The sequence below is a fragment of the Hemiscyllium ocellatum genome, chromosome 7, assembly GCF_020745735.1.
Source record: "Hemiscyllium ocellatum isolate sHemOce1 chromosome 7, sHemOce1.pat.X.cur, whole genome shotgun sequence".
Taxonomy (NCBI): Eukaryota; Metazoa; Chordata; class Chondrichthyes; order Orectolobiformes; family Hemiscylliidae; genus Hemiscyllium; species Hemiscyllium ocellatum.
The window spans coordinates 99,394,754-99,407,396 of NC_083407.1; positions in this window are offsets into that span (position 1 = coordinate 99,394,754).

A 12,643-nucleotide genomic window follows, 5' to 3' on the forward strand; every position below is an offset into this window, starting at 1 on the left:
TCTGAAATTATACCCTGTGGTCTGCCTCCAATGTCATAGTATCTTTGCTTAGATAATGGGAGCAAAACTGTTCACTGTATTCCAGTTATGGCCTGACCTGTAGCTAGTGTAGTTTTAGCAAGATTCCCCTATTTTATACTCATTCTCTTTCAAGTCAAGGCTAACCATCCCATTTGCCTTCCCTGTTACTGATTGAGCTTCTAAGTTCACTTTTTGTGATTCATTCACAAGGACTGTGGCCAGCAAGGGTCTGTTTCCATGCTGTGCGACCCTGTGACTCCCAAACCCCTCTGCCCTGTAGCTTTCAGCATTCATTCTCCATCTAAGCAATAATCTGCACCTCTATTCTTCCTGCCAACCTCACATTTTCCCACATTATATTCCATCTGCCAAATTTTCGCCCATTTCCTTGACTTGCCTATATCCCTCCGCGGACTCTTTGAATCATCCTCAACTTCCCTGATTGTCCCTCTTTATTGTTTGGTCATCTTTTATTGGTTTTTAAAACTTTCCCAATCATCTGGTTTACCACAAATCTTTGCCACATTGAAAGTTTTTTTTTAATGCGATCCTTAATTTCCCAAGTTAATTGCGATTGCCATGTCCCCTTTCTAGAATCCTTCTTTCTCACTGGGATGTATCTTTGCTGTGTATCTGCCATTGTTCCTGAACCATCTTTGTTGTTCAACCCCTTCCCCTGCCCACTCCAGCTATAATTCTGCCCTCATTGCACGATTAAACTAAGCACAGTTGTTTCTAACCCAAATCCCTCTCTCTCAAACTGAATACATTGTTATGATCACTGTTTCTGAGGGGATCTTTGATATCATTTATTATACAGTGAACGGAAGAGCCTTGAGAAAAGTTGATGGGCAGAGAGATCTGGGAGTGCAAGTCCATTGTACCCTGAAGGTTGCTGCAAACGTGGATAGAGCGGTCAAGAAGGCATGTAGTATGCTTGCCTTCATTGGACGGGGTATTGAGTATAAGAGCTGGCAAGTCATGTTAAAAATTGTATGCACCGTTGGTTCAGCCACATTTAGAATACTGTGTACAGTTCTGGGCGCCACATTACCAAAAGGATGTGGACGCTTTGGAGTGGGTGCAGAGAAGGTTTACTAGGATGTTGCCTGGTATGGAAGGTGCTAACTATGAAGAAAGGTTGAGTAGATTAGGTTTGTTTTAATTAGAAAAAAGGAGATTGAGGGGGGACCTGATTGAAGGGTATAGACAGGGTGGATAGAGACAAGCTTTTCCCCAGGGTGAAGGATTCAATAATGAGGGGTCACACTTTCAAGGTGAGAGGTGGAATGTTTAAGGGGGATACATGCAGCAAGTACTTCACACAGAGGGTGGTAGGTGCCTGGAACGCGTTGCCAGCAGAGGTGGTAGAGGCAGGCATGGTAGATTCATTTAAGATGTGTCTGGACAGATGCATGAGTAGGTGGGGAGCAGAGGGATACAGATGCTTAGGAATTGGACAACAGGTTTAGACAGTACATTTGGATCGGCTCAGGCTTGGAGGGCGGAAGGGCCTGTTCCTGGGCTATAAATTTTCTTTGTTCTTTGTAATCTGCCTCATTACACATTCACCAGATATAAAATACCCTGCTGCTTGGATGGATCCACGACATTGTTCTCAGAAACTGTCTTTACCATACCATGAATTATTCTCATGGCTATCTCTGCCAGTCTGACTACTCCAATTTACATGAAGGTTAAAGTCACCCGTGTACTGCTTTTGTTACACACTCTCACTATCTCCTGATGTACAGCTACAGTTCAGGGGCCTATAGACTACTCCTACCAGTGTCTTCTTCCCCTTTGTGGACTGTGTGCCTTCTGATGCAAGATCATTTCTTGCTATCATACGTATTCCATTCTGTACTGACAACGCTACACCCTTTACTTCCTGTGTGTCCTTTCAAAGTATGAAAAGATAGTTCTCAGTTTTGACCACCTTGTAGGAATGATTCGGTAAATGACAGTAAGATAATTGCCATTAACATGTATGTGTGACTATAATTCATTTATTTACTGTTCCAAATACTCTGAGCATGTTGACATTTGGCTCTATTTACAGCTGTTTTTCTATACTTCTTGTTCCCTCTGTCCCCTCTCCTTGCTCTCTCCCAAACCCCACCCCCCCAACCCCCTCCCCTACCCCTCCTCCCCCAAACAGGAATTAATTTCAAGCCCCCTCTCCAGCCTTCAATTCACCAGGACACTACTAAGACAGTTCAGTTGAAGTCCATTCCAGCAATACAACGTCCTTCTACCGCAGAATTGATACCAGTGCCCCATGAACTGAAACCCATAGCACACACACATCAATCTTTACATCAGACATTTAACTCCTTGACTTTATTTACCCTAATCCAGTTTGCCTGTGGTTCAGGCAGTAATCCAGAGAACATCATCTTGGAGATTCTGCCTTCTCATTTAGCTCCAAACTCTTTAAAACCTTTCAGCAGAACCTCCTTTCTGCTCCTGTTGGTACTAAAATGGACAACTGCTAGAACCTTCCCTCCCTCTCTAAATTTGCCTTCATTCTCAAAAGGGTGTCCTTAACCTTGGTACCAAACAGGCACCAGACGCTTCGGGACTCCTGCTCATGGTTGCGGTGAAAGTATCTGTCCCAGTAATTACACTGTCCTATTACAACGACATTCCTGCTTCCTTCCCCCACTTGAATGGTTCCCTGTATCAAGGTGACATGGTTAGAATGCTTCTCCTCCCTGAAGTTCCACTCTCATCTGAACAGCTTGCAAGGATGTTGTCACTGTCAGACAATTGAAAAGGTTAAAGCTCCTCAACTGCAAACTCCAGATCTTCAAACCTGGCTCACCTGCAGTCACTCTCAAAAGCCTGTTGAGAAAGCTGTCAAGGTAATCTTACCTTTCCCTGATGTGGTGCAACATCTGCAGCTCAGCTTCCACCTCCTCACCTCAGATCAGAAGTTCCTTGTTTTGCAGCGCTTGCCATAGATGTGCTCACATTGGTGTCCAGCAGCGCCTACATGCTGCAGCTGCAATACATCACCCATCCTACCTTCACCATTGTATCTGATTTAATGGTGGCTCAGTGGTTAGCACTACTGCCTCACAGCACCAGGGTCCAAGGTTCAATTCCAGCCTCGGGTGACTGTCTGTGTGGAGTTTGCACATTCTCCCTGTGTCTGCGTGGGTTTCCTCCCACAGTCCAAAGGTGTGTGGGTCAGGTGGATCAGCCATGCCAAAGTGCCCATAATCAGAAGGAAATGGGTCTGGGTGGGTTACTCTTCGGAGTTCTGGTGTGGACTTATTGGGCCAAAGGGCCTGTTTCTGCACTGTAGGGAATCTAATCTAATCTAAAACTCACCAGTACCAATTTGATTCTTAAGCAGACATGATAAGGAAAGAGAGATGTGAAGAAGTAACCCACTGGGCACCTAAATACAAACTGAAGACCTTACCTGTACCTGAAAGACTAGAAACAGTCACCAATCCTTCTCAGCTATCAGCTTCTTCCCTTGTTCTCACCTTGTGCTGTGAATTGTGAGGTCTCTCTGGTTATGGTCTCACTGTAGATTGGCCTCTCAATCCACACCTTTATCCTCTCCCACTTACCTCTTCACTCCTTGTAGTGAAACCTTAGTTAAAGCACCATGCCCCTTTTTTGCACTGAATTCCCACAGTTGGAACCGAATTTCCAACAGGATAGTGACTCACCCAGCCTTCACCTCACTCAGTTGAAATCTCCTGCACGATGACCATGCCCTCAGTGACCCGGGTGTATCAATTGTTGGATAAAGGTCAGCCAGCACATCAAGGTAAGTCTCCTACTCTTCTTTGAAGAGAAGGACGGGCAGGGGCTTGTCTTGACATCTCATTAAGGCGGGGCTCCAACACTGCACCACTCTTGTTTCCAAGATGTGAGAGGCAGCCGGTTTTATTTTACATGGATGTCAGCACCATTGGCTAGAGCTGCAGTGCCCAGCCCTAGTTGCCCTTGAGAAGATGATTGGTGAGCTGCCTTCCTGAACCCGCTGCAGCCCATGCGCTGTAGGTTGACCCACAATGCCCTTGGGGGCGAACTCCAGGAGTTTTGACCCATTGACAGTGAAGGAGCAACAATATATTTCCCAAGTTCGGATGACAAGGGGAACTTGCAGGTGTTCCCATGTTTCTGCTGCCCGTATCCTTCTGGGGGTTAGGGGAAGCTGTTGCTTAAGGAACCTTGGTGAGATACTGCAGTAGATGGTCCATAGTGTGTGTCAGTAGTGGAGGAAGTTAGTGCAGAAGGTGGTGGAGTGGATGCCAACCAAGCGGGCTGCCTTGTCCTGGATGGTGTCAAGCTTCTTGAGTGTAGTTGGAGCTCTGGCCATCCAGGCAAGTGGGGGAGTATTCCATCACACTCCGGACTTGTAGAAGATTGAAGATCTCACTGGGGAGGCAGGAGTGGATTTACTCACTGCCTCTGACTTGCTCTTGTAACTGCTGTATTTATGTGACTGGTCAATGATAACCTGATAATGTCAGTGGGGTGCAGGGTTCAGTACGTCGTTGAATTTCAAAGGGTGGTGATTAGGTTCTCTCTTGTTGGAGATGGTAATAGCCTGGCATTTGTGTGGCATGAATGTTGTTTGGCACTTATCAGCATAGGTCCAAGTCTTGCAGCCTATGACCATGGACTGCTTCAGTATCTGAGGAGCCGTGAATCGTGCTGAACGTTGTGCAATCAACAACAAATATACCAATTCTGACCTAATGATGGAGGGAGGGCCATTGATGAAGCAGCTGAAGATGGTTGGGCCTAGGACACTACCCTGAGGAACTTCTGCAGAGATGTCCTGGAGCTGAGATGGCTGACCCTCCACAACCACAACCATCTTCCTGTGTGCCAGGTATGCCTCCAACCAGCAGAGAGCTTGCTCCTCATACTCACTGGTTCCAGTTTTGCTAGAGTTCCTTGATGACTATACTCAGTCAAATGCAGCCTTGATGTCAGGGGCTGTCACTCTCCACTTACCTCTGGACTTCAGCTCTTTTATCCATGTTTAAATCAAGGCTGGAATGAGGTCAGAGGCTAGTGGCTCCAATGGAAACCAAACTGAGGGTCAAGAAGCAAATTATTCCTTTGCAAATGCTATTTGATGGCACACTTTACTGTCCATCACTTTACTGATGATTGAGAATAGACTGATGGGGTGGTACTTGGTTGAGTGAATTTGTCCTGCTTTTTATGTACTGGACATCCTTGTACAGTTTTCCACATTGTCGGGTGGATGCTGATGTTGTAACCGTACTGGAAGAGCTAGGTTAGGGGAGTGACAAGATCTGGACAGCAAGTCTCCAGTACTATTGTCAGGGCCCGTAGCCTTTCAGTATCCAGTGTCTCCAGCCATTTCTTGGTATAACAGGAATCGAATTGGCTGACGTCTGGTATCTGGGGACAGCTGGAGGAGAGTGAAATGGATCATCCGCTCGACACGTCTATCTTTTATACTGATGTATTGAGTTCTTCCAGCAAGTAATGGTCTACTGCCTTTTAACTGGATGTGACAGGCCTACAGAACTTCGATCCTTTAGTTATGGGATTGTTTAGCCTGTTTATTGTATGCTGCTTCCACTGAGAGGCCTGAAAGAGATCCTGGATGGTAGCTTCACCAGGCTGATGCCTCATTTTTATGTATACCTGCTGTGCTGCTGACAGGCCTCCTGCACCCTCTGTTGAGCCAGGGCTGAACTCCTGACACGATGGTAATAGGGAAGATGCTGAGCTATGGGATTACACGATTGTAGATAAATTCACTTCTGCAGACACTGATGCTCGGTTTTGAGTTGCTACATCAGTTCAACATCTATCTCATTTAGCAGGTCTAAAATGTGTTTGGCATTTATAGAGGCCTACAGTGCAGAAGCAGGCAATTCAGCCCATCAAGTCCACACTGACCCTCTGAAGAGTATCCCACTCAGACCCAACCCCCTACTCTATCCTATCCCTGTCATCCCACATGGTTAACCCACCTAGCCTGCTCTGGACACTAAGGACAATTTAGCATGGCCCAATTCACCTGACCTGCACATCTTTGGACTGTGGGAGGAAACTGGAGCACCCGGAGGAAACCCACGCAGACACGGGGAGAATGTGCAAACTCCACACAGACAGTGTGCCCGAGGCTGGAATCGAACCTGGGTCCCTGGTACTGTGAGGCAGCAGTGCTAACCACTGAGCCACCATGGCTCCTGTTTTCTATGGCTGTATGGATCACTGTCTCTCTAACACACACATGATTGTTGCGTGAAGGTAGGTTTAGAGGAGGACCTCTGAATTAGGGCCCTCCCCAAAACAGCTCGCAGCAGCGTCCTATAGAATCAACTATCTCAGTTACAGTGGCACTATGGTGCCATTCTTGGTGGTGAGGCATTGAAATCACCCACCCAGAGAACATTTGGCTCTGTTGCCACCCTCAGTACTTCCTCCAAGTGGTGTTCAATAGGGAAGAAACCTGATTCACTGAGGGCAGGCTAGGCCTTAGTTTAACATCTGAAACTCCCTCTGTGCTGAACTGGAGGGTCAGTCTAGGCTGTATGGTCAAACCTCTTTAGGCTTGAACCCACCAATAATCACATGGGTACCACTTCCATTGAAAACTGATCTTTAAATAAAAATTGGCCAGGGGTGAGTTAGAGTCAACCTTCTTGTTGTATGTTTAGAGTCACATGTAGGCCAAACCAGATAAGGATGGCAGATTTCCCTTCCTTCAAGGGCATCAGTGGATCAGAGGGATATTAATGACAATTGACAGTAACAGCCAATGGGCTAGCTTTCAATTCCAGATTTAATGAATGTACAATTCCAGGACTATATAGGGGGTCTTGGATTAAGAGCCCGGTGATATTATTGCCCTACAACCGCTTTCAAAGTCCAGGCAAAACAGAGGAGACCCCATTGAATGGGTTGATTGAAACAGGGTGATGACATCAGCCCTGTTAACACAGCCTCGGAGCGGCGATCCCTGAGAAAAGGGCTGAATAATCGTTTTGAATCAAGGAGAGGGTGGAAAGGGCTCCTGCTACCTTTAATTCTCATGATCATCTGAAATAGTGAGGTCCACAGCCTTCGAGGAGAAATTCTCGAGGTCTGTGGCCAGTCCATTCCCATTTGGTGCACGCCTGAGCAGTCATACAGCAAATGGAGAGGGCCAGATGTTGCACGGCCAGAGGTGGGACAAGCAGGAGGCCATGGAGGGATTTCTACAGAAAAATAGTGGACAAAAACATAACACGTGTACGTATGTTTTTATTAGAGATACAGTCAGAATGGGAGCCAATGTAGATCAGCAAATGTAAGGAAGATGGTGAATAAGATTTGGGCACAAGCTAGGATGGAAGTAGCAGAGAGAGTTCTTTTCTTCTTGAGATGTGGGAGTCACTGGTAAGGCCAAATCAGAACTACACCATTAGTACTCCTGCTGGAATATTGTCACAGCCTTTGCAGGATCCAGTGCATGGTGTGAATCGAATTGGCTTTAGACTGGTAGCTGTGATGCTGGGGACCACGGGAGGAGGCCGAGATGGATCCATCCACTCCGCATCTCTGGCTGAAGATTGTTGTGAATGCATCAGCCTTATCTTTTGCCCTGATGTGTTGGGCTCCTCCATCATTGAGGATGGGGATATTTGTGAAGCCTCTTCCTCCAGTGAGTTGTTTAATCGCCCATCACCATTCAGACTGGATGTGGCAGGACCGCAAAGCTTAAATTAGACCTGTTGGTTCTGGAATCGCTAAGCTCTGTCTATCACTTGCTGCTTATGCTGTTTGGCACACAAGTAGCCCTGTTTGGTAGCTTCACCAGGTTGGCACCTCATTTTTAAGTGTGCCTGATGCTGCTCCTGACATGCCCTCCTGCACGCCCAATTGAACCAGGGTTGATCCCCTGGCTTGATGGGAATGGTTGAGTGGGGGATATGCCGGGCCAGGAGGTTACAGATTGTGCTGGAGTATAGTTCTGCTGCTGTCAATGACCCACAGCACCTCATGGATGCCCAGTCTGGAGTTGCTTGATATGTTTGGAATCTGTTGCATTTAGCAGTGATAGTGCCACACAACACGATGGAGGGGATTGAAAACAAGAATTCATTTCAACAAGGACTGCACAAGAGTCACCTCCACCGATACTGCCATAGACAGATATACTTGTAACAGATTGATTCAGAATGTTTATCCCTCTTGTTGGTTCCCTCACCATTTGCCAAAGATCCAGTTAAGTGGCTATGTCCTTTATGACCCAACCAGCTCGATTTGTAGTGCTACTGCTGAGCCACTTTTGGTGTTGGACATTGAAACCCCCCACCCAGCATACATTTGCTGTTCAACATGGAGGGGGACTGATTCATTAGCCTGTGGGGGTGGAATAGGGTAATGAGCAGGAGGCTGGCTAGCCCATGTTTGACCTAATGCCCTAAGACTTCATGGGGTTTGGAGTCAGTGTTAAGAAACTGTTTCCTGCCTGTCTATCACTGTACCACCACCTCAGCCCATGGTGTCCAAGCCACTGTAAGGTAAGATTCCACGTGTGTCAGGCTGTTGGCAGACTAGTCCGGAGGTCAGAAATCCTAATTTTGGCACTGGGAAGACTTTACATGATTAACAGGGCTGCGTTCACCACTGCCCTGTCCCATTACTGAAATCTGGTATAGCCAGAAGTCTTGCAGGGCCATTTCAGAACCAATCACATTGCTATGGATCTGGAGTCACTTGAAGACCAGGCCTGGTAAGGACAGTGGTCTGACGCTCACGTTAGTGAACAAGAATTGATTTGAAACACCATGGTGAGATTCAAACCCATACTCCCAGAGCATCAGTCTGGATGTCCTCACCTTGGGACATTACCACTATGCCAACGCTTTACTAACTTTCTCAACAGTGGAGAGGCCATACAGGGGTGTAATGGACTGATCAGTTCGGGAGTTTAAATGGGTATGGATGAGGGCTTCAGCAGCAGATAAGCTGAGGTTAGGCCAAAGGCAGTGCAATGTTAGGGAGGTGGAAGTAGCTGGTCCTAGTGAGGAAGATACCCACAGGGTCAGAGGAGATCCAGATGATGAGCAATCTGGTTCAGCCTGAGACAGTGGGGAAATGGAGATGGCCGCAGAGTGGAGGTGACAACTGTTTCTGAAGACGGTGGCTTCAGTCTCTCCAGTGTTTGATGGGAGTGAATTTCAGTTCAACACAAACTCAAATGTCGAAGAAGCAACTGGTGAACTCTGAGGCACTGGGCACGTCAAGGAAAGCCAACATGAATTTCTGGTTCTAAATACTCGGTTGATGCAATAAATGCTTCGTAATTTTTCAACCATTTTAGAATGAAGATGAGGAATTGGATCTCTGTCCACCACAAGCATCAGGTTCCAGATCATATCGAGTCTTCGTCTTTAAGAAACTAACTTCTCCTCTCGCCTTTGGTTTCTGCGTCATTTGACTCTGTGTCCACTGGTCACCAAGTCCCCCACTCAAAGCCTGCACTTAGAACATTCTCTCCCCATCGACTCTAGCCACTGGGTAGATGTATCCATCACTGATTAACCTTCTCTATTTTAAGAAGTGAACAACCCCAACGTGTCCAGTCTCTAGGTAAGTTTCTCCTCCCTGGTCCCATTTGAGTAAATGTTTACTGCACTGTTTCTAAGATCTTAACATTCTTCAGCATCCAGAATTGGCCAGAACTTTCTACCTGTCATGTGAGAGTCCTACAATGTTTCACGCTGAGAGGCCGAACCTGTGTTTACAAAAATGTACGCCCCGTAAGACTCCTTACTGCTCAGACAGAGAAACCATTCAGACCGAGATTATACAGGGAGCCTTGAAGATTAAACAAAACACCAATCACCAGATGTGTCAAAGTTGAATATCTTACAAACTTTATTTTAATAATAAAATCATTAATTACAAAGCAAGAAATGTACCATTGTGTAGTGTGAAATAAAAAGAGCAAAATAAAAGCTTTAAAATCTCTAACCAATTCAGAATTGTGATTGACTTAAATACAAGTACTGCATATATTAGTAGTAATACTGGGAACCTGGCTTTGTGGCATTGTTCCATAGGAGTTACTTAAGGTAGACTTAACACTGATCCGCACAAACATTTACTCGAATGGGACCAGGGAGGAGAAACTTCCTTAGAGACTGGACAAGGCCTGTGTTTACGAAAATGTACGCCCCATAAGACTCCTTACGTCTCAGACAGAGAAACCATTTGGGATGGCATGGTGGCTCAGCAGTTAGCCCTGCAGCCTCACAGCGCTAGGGACCCGGGTTCGATTGCAGCCTCGGGTGACTGTGTGGAGTTTGCACATTCTTCCACAGTCCAAAGATGTGCAGGCTAGGTGAATTGGCCATGCTAAATTCTCCATATTTGTTAGGTGCATTTACCAGAGGGAAATGGGTCTGGGTGGGTTACTCTTCGGAGGGTCGGGTGTGGACTGGTTGGGCTAAAGGGCCTGTTTCCACACTGTAGGGAATCAAAACACTTTCAGGTTAGTTTCAATTTCTGTGTCTTTCTCAACACTCTTGCTAACCCAGAGGTAAGCATGGCATTGTGAACGGGAGACAGGGAGAGTTGATGGGAACGAGTTCAACCGAGCACACTCCTTTTACGTATCTGATGGAGGCAATTCTGACTGTGTGCGAGATGCTGTTGGAGGATCAGGAGGTTTGGCATCCTTTCCAGTTTATCCTTCCACTGAAAAATACTGTGAGGGGTGAAATTTGGGTCTACGTTCTGTTAGGACTGGGCTGTCACTGCCTTAACACACTGAGGCAGTTCACATGATGGTGGGTTCATATCCTACCCCAGGGGCTCAAGTCATCTGACCTCGGTTGACCCCGTGGTACAGTAATGGAAGGAGTGCTACAAAGTCAGAGACTGTCTCCTGAGGGTATGGACTGGACTGCACTCGGATACAAGTGTCAAAGAAAAGAGGCAATCTCCGAGGATCCTGGAAAATATTTATCCTCCAACCCAACGTCACTAAAAGAAATCATCTGGCCATAACCACACCATTTTGTTGGAGCTTGCTGTGTGAAAATTAACTCCTGTGTTTTCCACAAGACACTAGTGTCTGTGCTTCAAAAGGGCCCAAATTCTAAATCGCCTGTAAAAGGACATTGGGGAATTCTGAACACGGCGGCACATAAATGCACGTCTCTCTTAGAAATACAGTGACTCAACTTCACAGAACTTGAATCGTGTTGGGAAGAAAGACTCGTGTTCCTGAAGCATTTCATCTCGGCCACTGAACGGGACAAATGCTGGAATGGAACTTCAGGCTGGCAAGTGGTTTGGACAGGAAGCAGGGAGGGAAGAGTAATGAGTGGGGAAGAGGTAAATATAGATTCCACAACACTGCCAACAAATGTATGGAAACCTCATGACCCCCTTGTAACAGTTGTACACTCAAAAATCCAATCAATAATGGACAAGGAGGATTGCAAATGGTCTCTCTACCTCCGTACAACACAGTCTGATCCTAAATCACCTAAAACATTCCAGTAAATCCCACAACATTTATTTAACTCCAAAGATTACAGATTTATTATGATACAAACAAAACCAAATACATTTATTTACATAATTCTACATAAAGTAATTACAAAATGAGAGACAATATACAGATATTAACTATTTAATCGAGGTACTTCATGAAACTGTAGGTAAAAGAAGGGTGTTTAATACAATGACTATGTAATGGGATAACCATCCCATCATTGTATCATCTTAGCGATTGAGAAATAGGTTCACTTAATGCTACCTTTAACATCGGAACATGCCACCAGGGAATAAAATGGGCAGTTGGGCACCTAACAGAATGGGCACTGAACCACTGGCCATCCAACAGAATGGGGTGTGGACCACTGACCATCCATCAGAATGGGACCTGGACCACTGACTATCCATCAGAATGGAGCCTGGACCACTGACCATCCAACAGAATGGGATGTGGACCACTGACCATCCATCAGAATGGGGCCTGGACCACTGACCATCCAACAGAATGGGGTGTGGACCACTGGCCATCCAACAGAACGGGGTGTGGACACAGAATCTGCACATCTCTCTGTTACGGGTGCCACTACCTCACACCAGGACAGGGGAGCCACAGAAAGCAGCATCTGGCTAGAAACCAGCTTCACTCCTCAGTTTGAGTCGAGAATTTCTGCAGCTCCAATTCATCCTAAAGTTGAAGCAAACCCCTCAGAAGTTGAGATGAAGGAACTCATTTGTTCATGGATGTTGGGGGATGGTGTGTACATCAGGCTGACTGGCCTGTGCTAGTGCTTATGTTCTACACCTCTTTCTATTCAATTCCAACACACCCTATCCTCTATTGCCGTTCTTCATGTGTGTATCTGGCTTGTCCTGAATAAACTACAGCAACCAACCCTGTGGTAGCAGGCTCACATTTTCAATACTATTTACTGTGACCAATAGCTCATGACTGCTCATTTCCAAAATAAACCCCAAAATACTGGTAAGAAACAGGCTGCTCAGTTTACTTAGCTATTCCACCGTTCGCAAACCTGCATGACTCATATACAAAAGCAATTCAAATCACTGTTCATTAAATAAAATATCCTTAGAAAGGCGTTCCATGTCA